We start from the raw sequence: 23,456 nt of genomic DNA on the forward strand, positions 1-23,456 counted from the left end.
AATCTCCTCATGGGGCAACACAAGACTAGATGATGAATGAATTAATGACTATTTACATAAATGAGCTGCATTGCTTGTTTGTTTGTTTGTCCTTCAATCACACCCAAATCAAGGGCCAGAGACCCCAAGACCCATATATATTCTGAATCAGGGACACTAAAGGGTGGCTTTGGGAGGGTCAAAATTCGGATCTGGGTCATTTGAGGACATCAGTAGGGTGCCTGCCCAGGCAATGCAAGGTACCCCTGCAGCCCAATTCTTGGCATAGACACTCGCATGACCTACAGTTCGGACCAAGGCTATGTAAGGTTGACCTCTGAGGTCATTTGAGATCACTGGTCGGAGGTCATTTGAGGTCACCAGCAATACATGCTCAAACGACTGGACCCAGCAGCCCAATTCTTGGCATAAAGAATCACATGACCTCCAGGTCCAACACAAGCTATGTGAGGCTGATCTCCAAGGTCATCTGAGGTCACTGGTTGAAGGTCATTTGGGGTCACCGGTAAAGCCCTGGTCATACACAAGCAACTCAAGGTCCGACCGCCGTGCGAGTCACAGTCGTAACGCATTTTCTCATCGATCGTCCATTGATTCACCGGCAAAGCCCGGACTCTTTCAGGTGCTCGTGAGCTACTGGGACAACTCGTCGGGCCTCACGATTTTTTAACGTTTGACTTGCCAAAAATCATGTCACAGTTGCGTTGCAGTCAGGAGTGTCGTACATCGGTCGTGAAGCAGTCTTAGCTCAATCAGAAGCATCGTGATGCGGTAGTTGCGTGTCGTGATGCTGTTGGGGGGGGAAAAAAAACAAAAAAAACATTACGACTGCATGTCATGAGCAGTCTCTTGTTTTTGACAGTGGGTGGAACACAGGAGAGGTGCATGGTGATGCACTGGGTGTCACTGGTGGTCCAGGTGTGATGACCTGCCCCACACTGGGTGTCACTGGTGGTCCAGGTGTGATGCCCCGCCCCATGGGTTGGTTGTGGGGAGGTTGGGGTGCATCCCCCAAACAAGTCATTCAGTTGTCTTGCGTTCGTGGGCAGTCATGTCATAGTTGTGGCTGACAAAAATTTGTTAAATTTCAAATTTGAAAACCCGTAGCTCCGTCACCTCACGGTCGCCTCGTGATCTCGTCATGTTCATGAGGACATCACGCCCGGTCATCAGGCAGTCGTGAGCAGAGCAGATTCGAGGCCAGTCAGAAGGAGTGGGAGCCAACTAAGACATGACCTTGAAGTCGCTAGTGTGTAACCGGGGCTTAAGAGTAAACAAGTGCACACAAATACTGTGCATTAGTCTGTGAAAGCTGAAATGGAAAGTTTCTGGACCTCTTATAACCCCCCTTCAAAACCACAAGAAGCACATGGTCTTTCTGGAGTAGACACAATGATTGAACCAGAACAAATAAGATTAGAGTGTTCGCCTCTTTTTTGGCCCGGCAACACCGGGTACCTTTGCTGGCAAGTTATAGCTCTTTCAATGTTTTAGCTGATGATGGGTATAAGTAGGGGGTAATTTATGTGGGACAGGTTGGTAAGAAGAGGTAAAAATAAGAGTTTTGGTAAGACGTCATACTACACTGAACCATTAAATAAACAAACATATTGTCTGAGTGACACAGGCTTGAGCACCACGGTCCTTGTCCAGTGTACAGTATGTCGTCCGTGTTACTCGAAGACTGAGTGTAATTGCTCGTCAACTATTATCAGCGATTCTTTCTGATAGCCAAAGCTCACACCTGCCAGCATCTGTAGTGTCCTCAGTTCATGTAGGAGCACTGCACCAATGTTGTTTGCATGCTAAGAAAAAGTCACATGTGTATCCAGTGAGTCCCAAGATTCTGCGGTCTGCTGAACTGGAGGGGCTGGCCAGAGAATGTGACTTGTGGGTAACTCTGAGACTCATACAGACTGAATACTGACAGCTTATTCTGTTGATGAAGCAGCTGGTTTGTTCTACATAAACCAATTTTTCTCGTACATGCCAGTGAGGGAGTGATAAAATTTTTAAGTGAGTACAGTATATCTGAGTGATTTGGATAGGAGGAAGAAACATATCCTTCAGCTGAATCAAAAGAATAGCATTCAGGTGAATATGCTGGAAGACAATTACTGTACATTATACACAAATGAAGAGAGAATTCAAGATGAGGAAGAAGTGTTGCATTTAGTTTTTCGACACAAAAAAGAAAGTGGTATATACCTACTGTATACAAGTACTGTACATGGTTCAAGTTACCTTTAATGAGCAAAAGTTATGAACCTACCTGATAGCAACAACTGCTTGGGCATCCCTTTCTGGAATGAGGTTTTTATTGACATGGATCAGCTCATTGAGAAGGTATTCTAAGCAATTGCAATTGATACGAGAATCCACCTGATCCATCAAAAGGGTCATCTGAGAGAGCCGCTGTACTGCTTTTGCAAGGTCTTCACACTCGCCTCCACTACCAGAGTCACCTACGGTACACCAGCAAGAATACATGCATTACTGTACTATAAGTGTGAATATCATCTTTGTAAACAGGCGAGAAGAAAAGAGATAGGACGCTAATCATAATGATGTTAATAACTTATTAATGCTTGTTCCACACTAACTACTGCTGAGCACAACATACAAATCAGCATTGGACATAATTCACATGTGCATTTCTTTGTTTTGCTCTGTCTGTTTCATCCAGTTATATTTGGCAATGGGATGCAGTGCTGCAGTAACCATGGAAATCACCATCCGGGACAAATAAATGGCAGATCTTCCATTTCCAAACCCTACAAGTTTCTGCTCTTCACATCATACAAAGGTATAATGCAAAGAGCAGAAGCTCTTCACAGAGTAAACTGAGTCTCACTCTCTACCGTAATTAACCTTTGATCAAAATTTACTGCTTCAGCATTTGCAAAACTGCAATAAATTTAAACACCATGTTCAGCACTGGCTCAATAGTATACAGAAATATCACCCAGTTCAACAGTACTGTATATATATATGTAACTGAGAAGTGAATGAATCTGTTATCACTATAACACTTGTAAATCATCTTGAACTGCAAGCTATGACTGGTAACTCCAATCTACAACTTATAAGCCCATACTGTATATAATATGTTTAACAGGTGAAAAAAACAAACCTAAGAACATCAAACAGAAGTAAGAGGTTGAATAATGACTGTATAGAAGGACAAAAAAATAAAAATAAAAAAAATGAGGGGAAGAGGTACCAGCATTAGTGAGAGAGAGAGAGAGAGAGAGAGAGAGAGAGACACACACACACACACACACACATACACACACACACACACACAAATGTAATGAGCTTATTGAAAGAAGTATCAGAGGAAATCTGTAGTAAAGACATAGAGGAACACAAAAGGTTAGGGAATTACGAGAAAAGCAAGTGAAGACCCCTAAAGGTAACCTTCCAGAGAGTAAACACCGTGGAGGGGATACTAAAAAATGCAAAGAATCTTATGGAAAAAGAGGAGTTCAAAAGTGTATGGATAAAAAGATGCCTAACACAAGAGGAACTGGAATTACTGAAAGAGAAGAGGGAGGAAGCAAAAACAAAAAATGAGGGAAAATCAGAAGAGGAGAAGAATACAGTTTTTTACAAAGTAATAGGATTGCAGGTATGAAAGTGGTACATAAACAGGAGGGAATAAAAAGGAGGAAGGTAGTAGAACCATGTCATGACAAGTATATAAACAAGATGATTAAGCTGATGTACTCAAATGTGGATGGAATTGTAACTAAATTATTAGAGATGTTGATTATGTCAGAGAAAATGAACCACATATAATATGCCTAACTGAAACAAAATTAACACCAAGGATATCAAATGACCTACTAAACTTAGAGGAATATAATATATGGAAAAGAGATAGGAACTTAAAAAAGGGAGGAGGAATTATAATATTAACTAAGAAAAAACAAAAAGTCAAAGAAATAGAACTAGATATACCCTCACAAGTAGAACTGATTGCAGAAGAGATCAATACATCTGAAAGGAAAGTAATTGTAGCCAATTTGTACATGCCACCCAGATCAAACACATGGGAAAGAGACAAATATGAGGACCTGGCAGAGAGTACAATTCAGAGTTTAAAAGCATTACTCCATAAAATGAAAGAGAAATCGGAAAGAATTATGCTAACTGGAGATTTTAATACAAATATAAATTGGAATACTCTAGATATAATAAGCCAAGAAAGCTGCTGGGACCAAAATCTCCTGGATCTCGTGCAAGAGTGGAGTACCCCAGGGCTCTATATTAACCAGAATAATGTTTCTGATATATGTAAATGATTTGCCAGAGGGTCTGAATAGTTACACGTGTATGTTTGCAGATGATGCTAAAACCACAAAACATTTTAAATGTACTGATAGTTGTAAAAAACTGCAAGGGGACTTGGACAAACTCCACAGATGGAGCCAGACTTGGAAAATGGATTTTCATGCCAAGAAGTGTTAAGTGTCAGAAATAGGAATGAGTGAAAAAAAGACCGCACTGGACATATAAAATGGGCAATGAGATAATATTAAAAGAAAAGATGAGAAAGACTTGCGAATCATTATTCAGGATAACTTGAAAAGCATACAAACAGAATCACTGGAGAGCTCAAGGATTACTTACCAACATGAGAGTCGCTTTTAATTATATGGACGAGGAAATGCTGAGGGAGTTAATGGTGACCATGATAAGACCAAGACTAGAGTATGCAGCTGTGGTATGGTCACTTAATTTGAAGATGCATACTGATAAACTAGAAAGGGTTCAACGGATGGCAACGAGGATGATACCATGCTTAGGGGAACTCACCTATGAGGAGACTTTGGAAAAACTGAAGTTACAAACACTGGATGGGAAAAGGGAAAGAGGTAACTTGATAATAATTAGAAATGTATGAGAAGTGGAACGAGTGGGTAGAGATGATCTTTTTGTGTTGGATGATGGAGGAACAAGAGGTCATGACTTTAAGCTGAGGAAAAGTATATGTCTTAATGATCTTAAAAGGTTCAGTTTCCCGAACAGAAGCATAAGTATTTGGAATGACTTAGACGAAGAGGTGGTGCAGGCAAAAAAACAATCATGTGTTTAAAACTAGACTAGATAAATGTAGATATGGAGACAGGACAACACAAGCTTAGTTCAATTCCTGTATACCACAAGTAGGTAAATACAAACTGGTAAATACACAAACAGGTAAATACACACACACACACACACACGCAGGAAGCCGATAGAGACGGAGCTCCTCCTGGATCATGGAGAAATAATCTCTGAATCAGTGACAAAACGAAGACTAGCCTATTTGTGATTAAGTTAATGAGGGCATGAGTGGTGGTCCCATCGGACAGTAGTTAAAAAATCACGGTTTCGGTTATAAAAACAACAAGATACAGCGAAAATAGAAAGCCTCCATATGGTTGATTCATGGTGGAAAGGGACGGTGCATTGTTTACAAGTAGTGAGAGAGAGTTCCAGGGCTTCTCTGAAGAGGACATGGGAAATGGAAGTATTAAGCTGAACCAAACAAGAATAGCAGGTGTAGAGAAAACAGCAGAGACGAATGTCCAGGAGATAAAAAAGGTATGGGCAGTAATTACAGAGCTACAGGAACGGACAACAGAGCAGGAAAACGAGATCAAAAGTCTGCGAAATAAACTGGAAAAAATTTGTTCACGTAGTGACGAACAAGAAAGAGACGTTACTGAATTAAAAGTGAGCAATGAATCAGCCTCAAAAGAAATAAAACAGCTTAAGAGTGAGAATAAGAGGTTGGAAGATGAAAGAGATAGGATGAAAAGCAAACTAGATGAGTAAGAATCCAAATGAAGAATACAGGATGAACACATTAAAGAAATCAAGGAGCAACATAAGGGGTGGAAGAAAATTCAGAAAGAGGGAAATGTAAATTTGAAAGAGATTATACACCAACAAAGCAAGGAAAAGGTGGAGAGAGAAGTGGTTAGGGTGCTGAGAAGTAGAGAATCTTTAGTTAGGGATGTAGCAGATAAGAAAAAATGTGTAATAATTTCAGGAGTTAAAGAAAAACGTATGACAAAGAGATCAGAAAGAGAAAGAGAAGAACTGAGTAAGGTTAACCCCTTATGCGCGGGCATGTCGGAGGCGGTCCGTGCACCTCACGAGGGGATATTCACATTCTGACTGACTTTTTAAAAATATTTGCCAAAAATCAGTTATAAGTCCTAGAATATTATAATTACATATGCATATGGCACATACCTTCAGCTTTCCCCTGGGATGTTTGTTGAGCCTTCGTCGACTACCTTAAGACTTGTGAAGACTTCTGAAGTTGGGTAACGAAGTCTCCACTCTACACTTCCCGACACTCTGTAATATGGTTACCACTGCCTGATATTATAACTACAAACACTATTCTATGAATTTCAAGTAGTTTGGAAAATATACTCCAAAAAAAAACACTGTGAAAGCAACGTAAATTACGAGCGCATACGAGCTTTCCTCCCATGCTGGTTCCACGATGGTATTCTGAGGCGAAGCTGTCATTTATTATTTATAAACACACTCACACTTTATATTCCTAGTACTTTATTACACTTATTTATATATACAATATTTATCTATAAGTTTCTTTCAGTACTAGTAGTTTATTTTCACTCCAGGCATACACTTTCTCGTGTATACTAGCTAGAGAGAGAAGCTGTCACTTTCATTTTCATTACTTTCACTTTCACTTTCATTACTCCTAGTATATATACTCGTATTCTTATATTACTACTTTACAATATTTATATACAAGTACTCTAAGCCCTTGGCCACCCCGTTTGGGATACATGGTGTCTGACAATGAATGAATGAATGAAAAGCTTCTTTCAGTACAGTACTAGTAGTTTATTTCACTCCAGGCATTCACTTTCTCGTGTATACTAGCATAGAGAGTGAAGCTGTCACTTTCATTTTCATTACTTTCACTTTCACTTTCATTACTCCTAGTATATATACTTGTATTCTTATATTACTACTTATTTACATTTCTATTCACATTCTCTATTTTATTTACATTATTTACATTTATATTTTACTTACACTTTTATGCACTGTCACTTGCAGTAACTTGTAAAACTATTTTCCACTGTTCACTTATATTTACATTCATTGCTTTCACTTGCTGTTTACACATTATTTACATTTCCACTTGCACTGTTTTACTCACCAGAAAGATTGTAGTCACTCTCTATCATTTTCATTGACAAATTAGCCAGTTCACGTTCCACACCACTTACTTAACCCTTTACCTTTTTCCACACGAGGTTTAGTAGAGGGTAGAGGTCACAGGGCCCTTTGCATGGGGCTCAAAAGCGGCAGAATAGGACAGGCGCGAATCCGAAGTGCATTCACCTTGAAAGACGACAGTAAACCGAATACAGTGTGTGGTGGCCTGCCTAGGGGAAGTGCAGTGCTGCTAATCTCAGCCTGGTGACAGCTGCTAATACATATGCTATGAAATGATTGGCAGCAAATCTAGACAATACATAATAAATTAGGTAGTTCCAGGTGAATGTAAATATCACTTTGGCTTCTCCCTTCCCTCCTTATATATATTTTTATTAAGAGAATAGATTATACGGCATATTTCAAGGGGAAATAAGCAGCGAAAATTAGCGAATGAGTGCACGTGAGGTGTTGTCAGGTGATAATTAGCCAATTCCAGGTGTATGGCACTATCACTTACCTTATTTCTTTTTTGTATATATTATTTGGTATAAGAATAGGGCATAGGGCTTATTTCAATGGACAAAATCAGTGGAAAATTCCAGGGAAGACTTACTTAGCGCAGCACGGCTGGGCAGGCGAGAGGAGAGGGTAATGGAGGGGAGGTAGGGAGGGGAGTCAAGAACGGGGAGAAATGGCTAAATTGTCAACAATGGATGGGAGTAAAGATGAGATTAGGAGTGCTGACTAGTGTTGGACATTGGCAGTACTGATAAATGATACAAGCCACCACTTGAAAGTCCGGGCAAATTCAAAATAACACAGAATCACAAAAGTGAGGCCCCGCGGTATGATCCCTTGCTCCCATGCGTCACGAAAGTGACGCCCCGCAGTTAAGGGGTTAAAGAAATAATATCAATAGTCATGGAGGAAAACAACGAAGCTCAAGAAGAGATTGAAGAGGTGTTTAGGTTAGGAAAGTACAAGGAAGGAGGGACAAGGCCATTGAAGGTAAAGTATAAGTCTCAGGCAAAAGTAAACAAAATTATCAGTAGAACATGGAAATTATCAGACAAGGAAGGGTTAAAAAAATGTTTGGATAAGGAGAGATGCAAATGAGGAAGAAAGAGCCAAAATAAAGGAGTTAGTAAAGGAAGCAAAGGTAAAAAACGAGCAGAGAACGGAGGAAGAGAAGGCAGTGTTTTATTGGAGAGTCATGGATCAGAAATTAAGAAAAGGGTACTGACAGAGAGAAGGAGAAAAGAAGGTATAAAAACATAAAAAATAATGTGAAGGGGACATATATTAATGTTGATGGTTTAATATCGGCAAGACTATAAATCAACGATTTTTTGAGGGTACATGAACCTGATATTATGTGCTTTGTAGAGACCAAATTCAGAGAAGATATTGATGTTCATATGGGAGATGGTAAATACAAATCGTGGAGAAGAGACAGAAAAGAAAAATCGGAGGGAGGAGTGATGATAGTAGTGAAGAACAACATCAATGTAGATACTGTGGAAATGGGAGAAGGCAGGCCCAAAGTGATAAATATGAGATTTGAAACTGGAGAGAATAACAAGCGAGATTTGGCAGTAGTGTATGTTCCCCCTAAAACAAGAGCATGGAGTGATGATGAATACCAGGAAATGTTGTCAGATATGGCCAGTTATTTACAAAAAATAATTGAGAAAAGCAACAATATAATTTTGGTGGGTGACTTTAACTGTAAAGAGATGAACTGGGAAGAATGGGACTCAGGGGGCAGCAAAGATTCGTGGGGCACTATATTATTAAATGTAATAATGAATAATGTGATGACGCAATGGGTCAAAGAAGAGACAAGGTTCCGAGGTGAGGACACACCAGGAAGGTTAGAATTACTGTTTACCAAAGAACCCAGTGTAATAGAATCACTGAAATATATCTGTCCTATAGGAAAAAGTGATCATGTGGTCATTGAGTTCCAGATGAAAATAGGGAACGTGGAGCCAAGAGACGAGCTTTATAGGCAGGGGAGATACAACTTTGGGAAAGCAAATTTTACAGGATTGAGAAAATTTTTCGAAAATGCGGATTGGAGAAAATTCAGAGAAACAAGAGAGATACAGAGGAAGTGAGATATCTTTCTAGACCTCTATAATTTGGGAGTGGAAAAATTTGTACCAAGAGTAAGAGGGAAAGAAAGCAGGAAAAAGGAGTGGTTTAATAGAAGGTGTATGACAGCAAAAAGAGAGAGAGATAAGGCGTGGAACAACCGGAGAAAGAGAGGTAACAACAGAACAAAGGAAGAATATAAAAGAACTAGAAATGAATACACAAGAATACGTAGAGAAGAAGAAAGGAATTTTGAAAAAGGTATAATAGACAAAAGTAAGGATGAACCCAAACTGTTTTATAGATTTGTTAATGGCAAAATGAAACAAAAGGAAGGAATCACCAAACTGAAAGTAGAAGGAGAGGTCTATAAAGATGCAGCAGTGCAAGCCGAAATAATGAACAAATATATATTTCCAATCGGTTTTCACTAATGGGACGAGGTCATTAAGTGTTACCTCAGGGTTAAGGGAATGAACAGGGAGGCTGCAATGGATCGTGCAGTGTGGAAAGCCGCCATTAGGTGACCAAGGGCGACACATGCAAGCATGGTGGAGCCTTTAAAAATGAAACGAAAATGAAACGAAAAGGAGTGTGTGGAAGAAGAGAGTGATTAGAAATGTACCGGTGATAAAAGAAATATAAGTGGAGGTACAGGAAGTGTATAAATTACTGGAAATTCAAGATGTAACGAAAGCCCCAGGACCAGATGGAATTTCTAATTGGGTACTGAAGGAATGCAGAAAACAACTGACGGATAAAATTCACAGTTTAGTTGTGTGTTCTCTGGAAGAGGGGAAAGTGCCACAAGAATGGAAGAGGGCAAATGTGGTACCAATTTATAAGCGAGGAAACAGGGAAGAACCCCTGAATTATAGACTAGTGTCCCTAACCAGCATGGTCGCAGAATTGTGTGAGAGAATCCTGAAAGACAGATGGATAAAATATCTAGAAGAGATTAATATTTTGGCTGAATGTCAGTTTGGATTTAGAAGTGGAAGGTTATGAGTTTCCAACTTGTTGAGCTTTTACTCATGAGCAATTGACATGGTACAGGAGAGAGACATACCACTTCTACATGAATGTGCAAAGGAGTTAAGTAAACCATTATCTTTAATTTTCAAGGATACCATGGGACAAGGTAAACTACCTGATATTTGGAAGAAAGCAAACATTGTCCCCTTATTCAAGAAAGGGAACAGACAAAATCCACTCAACTACCGACCAGTATCACTAACCAGTGTTGTAAGCAAGGTATTAGAAAAGCTGATAAGAAAAGTTTGGGTAAATCATCTAGTCACTTTCATCTTAAATGTCGGGAGCAACTGCCTAGCCCCGGGCTCTTACGCTCCTCATGGGGCAATGTAGGATTGGATGATGGATGGATGGATGAAATCATCTAGAACAACACAGTATTATAACAGAAAGACAGTTTGGTTTCAGAAAGGGAAAATCATGTGTTACTAATCTGTTGAGCTACTATGACAGAGTAACAGAAACATTACAGAAAAGAGAAGGAGGTGTGGACAGTAGTGTATCTATTTACATTTCAAGAAAGCATTTGACAGTACCACATCAAAGACTTTTATAGAAACTGTACCATCAAGGAGAAATCCAAGGCAAACAGTATTGTTGGATAAAGGATTTTCTCAAAAAAAGAGAAATGAGAACAGTACTAAGGGGAAATTACTCATCATGGTGGGAAGTGACTGGTGGAGTTCCACAGGGCTCAGTGCTGGCACCAATTATGTTTTTAGTGTATATAAATGATACAGATAGCAACACTGGAAATGAAAGCTATCTAAATATGTTTGATGATGATGCAAAAATACAAAGGAGATTTACTAATGCAGACTCTTGTAAAGAGCTACAAGAAGAATTATATAAACTTCATGAATGGAGTAGTACATGGCAAATGGAATTCAATGTGGACAAGTGTCATATAATCAAGTTTGGTAAAAGTGGAAAAAGACCAGATTGGGACTATACGGTAGGAAGTAAAACCCTACACACACCAGAAAGAGAGAAGGACCTAGGTGTGATTATCAATAACAGACTATCTCGGCTGACCACATCAGTGAGAAGGTACGGAACGTGTATACACTGCTTGCAAATATGTGAATAGCATTCACATACATAAATGAAGACATGCTAAGTAGGATAATAACATCATTCATGAGACCAACCCTGGAGTATGCATCAGTAGTCTGGAATTCTCATCTCCAAAAACACAGAGATAAGATTGAAAAAGTTCAAAGGGCTGCTACAAGATGGGTACCAAGCTTTAGGGATCTAAGTTATGAAGAAAGACTAGAAAAACTGAATCTACCTACACTACATGAGAGAAGGAAAAGAGGAGACATGATTATGCAATAAAAATGTATATTAGGGAAGGAGAAAATAGACATAAATTATTACATAACCTATAGGGATGTATCAGCAAGAGGACACTGCAAAAAACTGCATAAAAAGAGAGGCGATAAAGACGTAAGAAAATTTAGTTTCCTACATAGGGCAATTGATCAGTGGAATGCACTACCGAATGAAATAGTGTGTGCCAAGACAATTCATAAATTTAAGGATATGTACGATAAAAATGGCTTAAGACATGGGACAGTATGAGCTTGACTCATTACTGTAAAGATACAATTAGGTAAGAACAATTATGTAAGAACACACACACAAACCAAAGCAGAGCTGATGGTAAGAGAGGGCTAACCTGGTCCATTTAACGTAAGGTGGATAGTATTGAGGATGGAGGGGACCTTGATGAAGGTGAAGCCCACCCACTTCAGCTCCTGGTAGGGCTGATACTCTGGGCAACTCAGACCCAGAAAACTACTCCGCAATAATTCCACGAACAATTCTTCAGTGCTCAGACCCTGAAAGTGACAAAAAAAGTATTATTACAATACTATCAGACTGGTGCTTGCAGAATACTGTCAGGTACAGCACAATAACAAATAATCAAGATCATCATCAGTGAAATTCAATTTTTCCTCCACTTACTATGAAGTGGGAAAGATTCTGAAACAGGAGAGAAAAGTACAAAACCTGGAAAATCTATCAACATAGTCTATCAGTTTATCTATCCATATATCTATTGCCAGACACCTTAATCCCATAAAAGGTGGACACAGATTAATCACATCCATGTCACTGTTCTCTGCCATCATGCTGCCTTCACTCCAACTTACACCCCCTCTCATATAGGCCTACAGTACCTCTCCACTCCATCTCTCCATCTCATCCTCAGTCTCCCCCTCCTTTCCCCCCTCCACCTCACTCACACTCTCAGAGTTAACCTCTCATTCTTCAACCTCTCCATGTGACCATCCTCTCAACGGTGCTCAGTGAAACTGGACACACATCAATGTGCTTCACACTGAAGTCAACTACCTTAACCCCTTCTTTCCCGACCCCTCCCCCCAGTGTAAACATTATGTTTACCCCCCATACCGACCTGATAGCTCCCCCTCCCGTAGTGTGAGGGATAGTGTATATTTTTTGCCAAGTCGAAACCATTCACTCTTTTTTTATTTGTTTGTATACTGATGATCACATAAACCCAGCATGATGTTGGTAATAAAAAAATATTATTAAATAAATCATTACGGTATATAAGTTTACATATCTTATGCTAAAGTACTGTTATCCAGGTAACTACTGTACAAACTGGCTTGAAAAAAATGTCCTGCACAGATGGATGGCTTATTTATTTACCTTGTAAGCTGAGCATGAAGTGTGTGGACACATGTGATGGTGATGGCGACCTTGACCCACTTGTTGCCGAGAATGCAGCGTCACTAAGCTCCCTACTAATTTCCTCCTCCTCCTCACTCACATCAACTTCGCTATCATTTTCAGGATCACAGTCATCTACTGACACATCAGACACTGCTGCATCATCATCTGATACATCTAAATAAGTATCCTCGTGAGGAATAAACTCGTCACTATCGGAATCTGCCAGAGACGCCATGAGAGAAAAATATCCTGTACACCCTCTCTCGTGCTCAAGTGCATGGTAACTGACTCTCTCAGGCAGGCCAAGGGGTGTAAACTTTGCCGTATGTCAGCAGAAAATATAGTACGATATCTGTAGTAAAAATTATAAATAAAATAATGATTGGTCTAAAAGAGGTTACATCACAGATGAGTGAGCAAGCCATTGGTGCCACTGTAACTCAGTCATGATGTATCTTATGATGTCAGAATTCGTCAGAACTTCGTCACAGTCTTTGTTGTCAAAACACAGAGCTGTTGCTAACCCGAGGTCCTCAGAAACAGCCTTACTGGGCTCCCCTGAGGCCCATAAGCTGCCATTCATTAGAGGGTGTACCAGCGTACAACGGTAGCAGTCCCGGTGTCTCACGGGTGTTTACTGGCGATGTACGGGGGTACATCAAAACACATTTTCGGTAAAGAAGGGGTTAAAATGGTGATGGGGCTCGAAGCATGGTCATCGACAACCTTTCTTTTGGTGACCTAGTTGTGGCAACTGGATTAATCTTCATCAGTCTTGTGAACCAAGTGCTCCCCCTTCATCACCAGGTAAGGGAGCCAGCTAATGTTGATGTTCCCTGCCCTAGTCGTCTTAGGACACAGATGTAGCCCCCCCCCCCCACATGTCTGCTGTAAGTGGCCTCCTATACTGAGCAGCTAAAGAGACAAGTTGCCTAGTGTTTTAGCAATGCTTCACACTGCACCCTGTGGCAAGCAACATACTGTACATCTTTGGTTGCCTGGCCCAGCAATACAGGTGGCCTGGTGAAACCCAACCTAGTCAACCAGCTGGTCATTTTTTACTACAGTGCTCGTCAGAAGTATCGAGCGCCCTACGTCCCTCCTACGAAACAAACCTTTCAACAATCAAAAAACATATAAATAATGCATTTTATTTACCTTTAGTGCTTCATAGGGTATCCTTTACTCCAGGTAAACATCCTGATTCACTCTTATGTTCTTCAGAAGCACAACAAGCTTCCCCAAACCTTGACCAGAAAAACAAGCCCATACCATGAGTGAATCAGGATGTTTAACTGTGCTCTCTACATACCGTGGGTCAAGTGGGTCACTACCTTTGCGTCGGTACACACGTGCTCCTCTGTTACAGGTGACACTAAACGTTGCCTCATCAGACCACAACACTGACAACCATTGCTCCTCATCCCAGTTAAGATATTTATTAGCAAAGGCAAGCCTACGAAGTCACTGGTTTTTTGTGAGAAGAGGATTCTTCACAGGCCTGTGACTTGTGTAACCAAGTTCATGGACCCTACGAGACACTGTTCTCACAGACACCTCACCAAACACTTCCGGGTTGCTCTCCTTTATTTTCCTTGCACTCACACGAGGATTAAACTCCACTGCATGTTTTAAAACATTAACAGACCTTGGGGAAGTTTTCCTAGGCCTACCAGGCCTCAGTTTCTTTGTGGGAACTTCACCACTGTTTTCCACTCGAAACCACGTGCACCACCGACGCACTGTCGATCGAGCCACACCAACCAATTCACTAATTTCCTTTGTCTGGTGGCCTGCCTCCTTTAGAGCAATGATCTGGGATATGATTTCACTCGATAGTTCATGGGTAGGTGCCATAACAAAATGGTGAAAGCCAAAACACTGCGGGACACTCGGTAAAAAATGGCGCCAAAAGAGAGGGAGACGCAGCAGAGTTCCTCTCTCTCAGGCAGCCCGTGGGCAACTGAGGCGGGAACCAACCAGCGCGTCGGAAGGCCTCAGGGTACCATAACGTCATGCTAGCGCCGCAAACTTGTGGCTCAATTTTTACCCCCAGAAATGGGTGATTTTTTTTTGGCCATAAGTACTGCGCGCCCAGCGGTAGGCGCTCGATAATTTTGACGAGCACTGTAAATGCTTATATATATATATATGAGTATATATATATATATATATATGTATATACAGTATGTGTATGTATATATATATATATATATATATATATATATATATATATATATATATATATATGTATATACAGTATGTGTATATATATATATATATATATATATATATATGCATATACAGTATGTGTATATATATATATATCTATATATATTTGTGTATATACTGTGTGTTTATATATATATATATATATATATATATATATATATATATATACAGTATATGTAGAGAGTGAGAGCAGTGCACGTATAAGTGGTTGGGGAATGGCTGGGAGAAGAAGAGATGAGAGGAGGGAGGAAGAGATCAGTAGGGTGGAAGTACTGGAAGCGATGAAGATTAAGTTGGGAAAGGCCCCAGGGATTGATGAAGTGTGTGGTGAAATGCTGCGGTATGGGGGTGAGATTGTTGTGGAGTGGATATGGAAGTTGTGTAGATTGGCTTGGGAAGAGGGAAGGGTTCCAGAGGACTGGAAATCAGGTATAATTGTTCCTTTATACAGAGGAAAAGGGGAGAGAGAAGTATGTGGTAACCACAGGGGTATTTGCCTTCTTAGTGTGACTGATAAAATATATGGTAGAATACTCATTGATAGGGTTAGGCATATGACAGAGGAGCTAGTTGGAAAAGAACAAGGGGGATTTACGAAGGGAAAAGGGCGTGTAGATCAGATATTTGTTCTAAGACGTTTAGTGGAGAAGTTTCGAGAGAAGGGAAGGAAAGTGTATGCTGCCTTCATGGACTTGGAGAAAGCTTATGACAGAATAGATAGGCAAGGTATGTGGAAGGTATTAAGAATATATGGAGTGAAGGGGAAATTGCTGAGTGCTGTGAAGAGTATGTACAAGGGAGCTAGGGCTACAGTGCGAGTGGATGGTGAGCTGAGTGAGTTCTTTGATCTCAATGTGGGACTGAAACAGGGTTGTGTGATGTCTCCATGGCTGTTTAATATATACATGGATGGGGTTGTAAAGGAGGTGCAAGGTAGGGCAGTGGATGTGGGGGTGGCTCTAATGAATGAGGGTGAGATTTGGAAGCTTCCGGTGTTGCTGTTTGCTGATGATACAGTATTGTTGAGTGAAGATGAATGGGAGTTGCAAGGTTTGGTGAATGAATTTGGGACAGTGTGTTGGAGGAGGAATCTGAAAGTTAATGTAAACAAAAGTAAAGTTATGGTGTTTGAGAGGAATGAAGTCACAGAGTGTGCAGTGAGGTTGGATTGTGAGGATATGGAGAATGTGAGTGCATTCAAGTACTTGGGTAGTGTGATGAGTAAGGATGGAACTTTGGGGGATGAAGTGCGTGAAAGGGTACAGCAGGGAAGGAAGGTTGTTGGTACACTGAAAGCAGTGATGAGAAATAGGGAGGTGAGTATGGAAGTTAAGAAGTCACTGCATGATAGTATTGTGATCCCTACTCTGACGTATAGTGAGGCGTGAACCTTGCAAGAGGGGAACAAGTCAAGAGTGAGAGCAGTGGAAATGAGTTACTTGAGAGGAGCATGTGGAGTGACGTGGAGGGACAGGTTGATGAATGAAGAAGTGAAGGAACGTTGTGGGGTGGATGTGGATGTGGTTGAGAAGATTAGGAGAAATACACTGAGGTGGTTTGGACATGTGAAGAGAATGGAGAATGAAAGACTGACTAAGAGGGTGTATGTAGGTGAGGTGGAGGGAGGGAGAGGGAGGGGTAGACCGAGGATGAGGTGGAGGGATGGAGTTGAGAGGTATATGAGGGAGGGGGGGGTGAGTTGGGGGGAGGGTAGTCAAATGGTGGGTGACAGAGTGACTTGGAGGCGTTTTGTCTGTGGCTACCCTTTGCGGTATTGGGGCGTCGGGCTATAGATAGATAGATATAGATATATATATATATATATATATATATATATATATATATATATATATATATATATATATAATATATATAATATATATATATATAATATATATATATATATATATATATAGATATATATATAGATATATATATATATATATATATATATATATATATATATATATATATATATATACAGTAAAAGTCCATTAATCTAAACACAGATAATCCAAAACTCCCAATACAGTATTCTGAATTTCTGAAGAAGGCTGACAAAAACTCTCAAAAGTAAAAAAAATCAAACTTAAAACATTCCACTGGGTGCCAAATGTGCCAAAGTGCCAGGCAGTGTTGTCATGGAGGATTCATGGAAGGAAGCTTCTGTATACTTTGATAAACTGGTGCATTTCATTGAACAAAATAATCATTACAATGGGGATGAGGTGACCAAATTCCATATCTTGTGAAATGAGTTCCACAAGAAATGTGCCCAGACTGTCAGGCAGGCTAATAGCTGTGAGTAGCTGAAGTGCATGAGCAACCATTCAGGTACATCCACTGATGACTACCCAAGACCACCTACCCACACTCCAAAGAAGGCACCTCAAGGATCTCTAGAAGAAACAGGTAGTCCTAAGCAGATGCTTGAGGACGATGAGTGAAAGTGACAAACAAAGTGAAATACAGTATACTGTACTGTATGTTTAAGGAATTTTCCACAGTAATACATATTAAGTTTTTGTGCTTTGACAATACGTGCATATTATTAATAATCCTGGACTTACTCTCTTTACTTGGATTTACCTGCCTACAACTGCTGTTTTCAACACTATACATTACAGGTGCGTTAAGAAACCCATAACATCTCTTAATTTACCAATTACAGTTCGTGTCTTCAGTAAACATTATTAAGTACAAAATTTGTGTATTACATAATGTTAATATGTGTCATATTGTATTATGAGTGAATGAAAAGTGATCCATTAGGTAAAATTTCAGTTTAAACATGAAATTGTCTCTGGGGTCCCACCTCAAAATTAGAAAAATCTGATAATCCAAATGATTCTCAGTCCACTGCCATTCAGATTAATGGACTTTTACTGTATATGTATACATATAGATAGATAGATAGACATATGTTTGGGTGGCAAAAATAAGGCCAGAATACATGTTTTCATAGTTGCACAGGGGAGCTGGCGGAGAGGGGGGTGGAATAAAATCGTGAGCCAGAAAACTCACCGAAACTTACCGTGTGCAAAAGGGTTCATTTGAATTAGGAATAGGGTTGAAGCCAAAATTTATCCTTGTGGCACAGCAGCATTAATCAAGTGGAAATGGGAATATACATCAACTACTTAAACTGTTATCTTTCTGTTACTCAGATATGTGGAAATCAGAGGAACAAAAGATGTTAGGCCATAGCAAGGGAGTCTCGATAGCAAGGAACGGTGCCACACTCCGTCAAAAGCTTTAGAAATATCAAGGGCTACTGCAAAAGTTTCTTCAAGTTGGTCAACTGACTGATGGATCACATGAGTCAGGAAATTATGTATATCAATAGCGGATCTTTTGTGGTGAAAACCATACTGTCTATCAATAATCAAGCTGCTGGATTCAAGATGTTTACCTATGTGCTTATCAATTACAATTTCAAACACTTTACCAAGAGAAGACATGATAGCTCTTGGTCTGTAATCAGGGGGGTTAGACGAATTTCCTTTCTTCGTAATTGGGTGGATATTGGCTTCTTTCCAAGAATCAGGGAATGAAGAGGTACGTATGCATAGTCTGAATAATTTAGCTACAGCAGGAGCAAGTTCAGGGAACAGTTTTTCAAAACAATTGGAGGAATTCCATCTGGACTTGGAGCTTTGTTAGCTGGTAAGTTGTCTAGGATGGATTTTACATATCCAAATAACATCATCCAATCAGATGTGAGAGGTGTAAGGCTGAGAGGAAAACCATGAATAGTGTGAAGAGAGTGTTGGATGCGAGAGGGATGTCTGTTGAGCATGGAAGAGTGGCTGCGCGTGATAGAAATGATTGGAGAGAAATTGTGGAAGAATAAATGACGACGCACCTGAGGGGATATTCTCCCACATTTGGTCTGATCAGCTGATCAGGTCAGGTGCGGGTACGGGGATGGACACCGATTGAACTGCGCAGTTGACCCTTGTGTGGTGTGGGACGGTGAGAATCTGTCCCTCCTCCCCTTTGGGCTAAGATGCAAATGAGTGTGTTTGTGTGGATGAGTAAATTGGGAGTGTGTCGTCCTGTCTCGGCTATCCCTTTCTTTGGGGGTAGCAACCTGGGTATATAGAGATATACAGAAATAACATCATCTGCAAGTAGCAAGATGATCAATAAAACAAATCAACAGACTGAAAGGGTTAATGAACAGTAATAAAAGAAACAGTGAGCATACCTGGAGCTGCTGAAGAAGAAGTAGTTGTTGTGCAAAAGTTGAGGCATGGCGGCTGGTGTGAGAGAGGACCTCCAACATGACCAGGCTATGCATGGCGTGGCAAAGAGGCACCTTCATGCTATCAAATTTGTGCTTTTTCCCCACACTGTCTAAAGGTTGGTGATCACGTAGTTGGCTGTACACAACACCATTCATATTAATGAAAAAGAGTGTAATCATTAAAGCTCAGTTACAGCAGAATACATGTGTTGCATACATTACAAGACCAGTATTTCATACATGTTTCCTTATGCAAATTATGTAATCTTGACATATTCTTTACAACTATATATCCATGCATTAATTCAGCAGATACTTCTGTCATAAAGTAAGCAACTGCAACTTACCAGACAGTGTTAATAAGATTATCTTTGTTCTCAACAAACCTGCTAGCAATGTCTCAACTTCCACCATTTTCTTAACACAGCTGCCCCAGGTACCTGAACAAAAGTATTGCATATTTTAGTTTTACTTCTGAATCAACATCATCATCATCATCATCACATCCTAATTTTCTGAATGCTATATGGGTGGGTACGATCAAAAAAAAAAAAAAAAAAAAAAAAATGCAGAGGAATATGCTAACAATGTCCAGTTTAATGGAACATATATCTGTTTACTTGTCATTTACGTCTTCAAAACTCTCAGCTGTCTGACATCTGTTTACTTGTCATTTACATCTTCAAAACTCTCAGCTGTCTGACATCTGTTTACTTGTCATTTACATCTTCAAAACTCTCAGCTGTCTGACATCTGTTTACTTGTCATTTATGTCTTCAAAACTCTCAGCTGTCTGACATCTGTTTACTTGTCATTTATGTCTTCAAAACTCTCAGCTGTCTGACATCTGTTTACTTGTCATTTATGTCTTCAAAACTCTCAGCTGTCTGACATCTGTTTACTTGTCATTTATGTCTTCAAAACTCTCAGCTGTCTGACATCTGTTTACTTGTCATTTATGTCTTCAAAACTCTCAGCTGTCTGACATCTGTTTGCTTGTCATTTATGTCTTCAAAACTCTCAGCTGTCTGACAAAATACAGTATATCAATCACAAACAGCTTCAGTCTCTCTTTGTCATAACAAGCAAACATCCAACTGGCTATCAAACTACAGAGTAACATGGCTGGAACAGTTCAGCATACAACAGTTACCTTCACCAGAGATATTCATCAATGATATAGCTTTTTCAAGGCTGTAAGAAAGGAATAAAAACTTTAAAATGTATCAACCTGAATTGCATTTATGTCAAATTTGCACTCAAGAAGCAGTGATCATTGCATATGCACTTTGTAATGATACAGGTTAGGAAGAGAAAGCAAGGTTTTGGGACCAACTGCTGCATATAAGGTGACAGGACAGATGCCTAAGAGTTGTTGCATGTTTGTAATGAGAGACCTGAATAGGAGTGCTGAAAGTATTACCATGAAGTGAAATCCAGTTACCAGCCTGGTAACCAGAGTCACCATTCATATGCAGGAAAAACACCCACAAACAGAGACAAAATCCATGCTGGGATTTTCATAATCTTGTAAATGTTATTACATATGACCAAATAATGGGGTGATGTGAAGCCTACTATGGTGCCCATAAACTGTGTGGAGATGTAAATGAGGCATCCATCCAGGAACCAAATTTCCATCCCCTTTCCTGCACCTTGCTGTGATGAGGCACTGTCCAGTGTCCACTGCAAGAGAATATTAGTTCACTGAATGGGGCAACCCTGCAGAGGCAGTTTTGCTTGTGGCTGGTGGGTCTGCTCAGCCAGACAGACCAAGGTTACTCAATAACCACCACCACCACCACACCATTGCTTTGTTTTTCAAATTCTCCACCTGCAAAAAAAAAAAAAAAAAAAAAAAAAAAAAAAAAAAAAATTACTCAATTTACTACTACAATAATTGAGGCGCTTGGAGGGAAAACCAGGTAAGCACCACCCCGGCCAGAAACGGGGTTACATATACAGTAGGTTCGCACAGTGCACGTCATCGCAGTGCGCGATTCACCTTGTGCACGAGTGACCAAAAACCATAACCAAAAACCCTTCAATGCGCGAGTTTACCGCATAGAATGCGAGGCAGAGGCAAGGAGTGGCTCAAAAATGCCATTTTCTGCTCAACCATACTGCATGAAACAGCCAGAGCATTTACTTCTCAAAGTGCAATTACCCATAACTGTGATATCAAGTGCAAATATAAATGCCTTAGTAGTGGGAAATGATTATATTTGACGCAAGAACAAAGTACAGAAAATCAAAGAGCTGTTCTTTTCCCACACACCTACAGGGCACAGTGACACTATGAAATGGCCAGAAAACTCTATGGGGAGCCACATGAACAGAGTGATGACTCATCCTTACGATGGTGAGCAATGAAAAGTCAAAGACTGAGTGGAAAATTCCAGTTTTCCTCAAAGGAAGTCTGGACAGTGTTACAATCACCACACCAGTCAGTGCTGCCAAAGCTGGCCAGCGAGTCCAAGGTCACTGCTAGTGGCACGCGCTCGGAAACAGCCAGCCAAAACACAGAAAACCAGTCATCTTTAACTTATCCTTACTCATCGATGGGACCACCTGGAGACCTGAAGTTACTTTCATTTGAAAGGGTTGGTGAGTCTTATGTATCTTTAATTTTTTCCCTAGCTAATATAGTTTGGCAGATAACAGGGTTTGATGTAAGGGTATTTTTCCCAAAATCATGGAAATCCCCTGTTGGGAGGAGTGGGTAATGTCGTAAAACCCCTGGCGTGTAGGGGTTAAGGAAAGTTTTGACATACATAAAACAATATTTACAGTCATGTAATATCTCCATTAGTAAACTTCCATTCTTACTTGGTTCTTCTCGGCGTCCAATTTCAAGCATACAGGTGAGGAAAGGTGAGCTGAGAATGTGGACAAGAATAGAAGCAGCCAAGCTGAGATTTGTCGAATGTTCAGGGGCTGTGCACAGGTCCACCAGCTGTTGTATAGTCCATGCCATCACCTGTACAAAGTACAAAGCTCTCTTATATACACGCTACCATTTCCTTTCCTGAGCACACTACAGGTGTTCATATGTGATTATACAAAAGAAATTTCTGCTACATTTAGAATTTTTCATGTGAATGGCTTTAGCTACTGTTCATATGCAGTACTTAGCAATGATCCATCCCTGCACACATACTCTTTAGATAGGTGTATGTACATGCTGTTGCCTAATAATATTCAGTGATATAAGCAAGACGAGCTGCCATTCGCACCTTGCACAAGCTGATTAGCAGGAAGGGAAGGAAATTCTTTTCACCCACAAAAGCATCACGTGAACACAGAAAACTATCCTGTTATGCTTGTGAAAGGCAAAGAATGTGTAAAATGATTCAAAACAGTGCAACAAACCTGACCAAATCGGTAAAGATACCAAACAAAAATGAATTTTTCTTTTATTTTCATGTCTTTTTTGTTTATGCCTGTGTTTATTTATAACCGTAAACAGGGAGGTTGTGTGTTTTGCAAGGGAGGAAAAAGATGATATTTTCTGTCTGTGTCGAAATAATGGGTGTAACTATGTGTGTTTAGGCATGGCCACGAGCGAAAAAATCGCACATCCACTCGTCACAGCAGCAGGTGGCGAACTGGCAGCAACAGATGAGGTGTGAGAGTGTGAAGGTCAGTCTCATGTCCCAGATGTTCGTTCACTTCCCGAATGTTTTTACAGTTTTCTACAAGTGGTGCTGCATTGAATGATCCAAACCAGTACAACAAACCTAAGCAAATAGGTAAAGATACCAAGACAAAATTGTATTTTTTGCATATTATCAAGTAATGTTTGTTTGTGCCTGTATTAATTCATAATCGTAAACAGGTGGTTGTGTGTGATTTGCAAGAGAGGACAAAGATGATATTTTTTGCCTGGGTCGAGATAATGGGTGCAGTTCTGCTTGTTTACGAATGG

General features: G+C 40.1%; 1 pseudogene; it reads right to left on the reverse strand.

Moving 5' to 3' along the window:
* The window catches only part of LOC145389798 (mediator of RNA polymerase II transcription subunit 24-like), a 73,446-nt pseudogene that overhangs the window by 46,028 nt on the left and 3,962 nt on the right, over nt 1-23,456 (reverse strand).

Source organism: Coenobita brevimanus, unplaced genomic scaffold (assembly GCF_032717465.1).
Source record: "Coenobita brevimanus isolate Jiangsu-jjx unplaced genomic scaffold, ASM3271746v2 jjx.HiC_scaffold_217, whole genome shotgun sequence".
Lineage (NCBI taxonomy): Eukaryota > Metazoa > Arthropoda > Malacostraca > Decapoda > Coenobitidae > Coenobita > Coenobita brevimanus.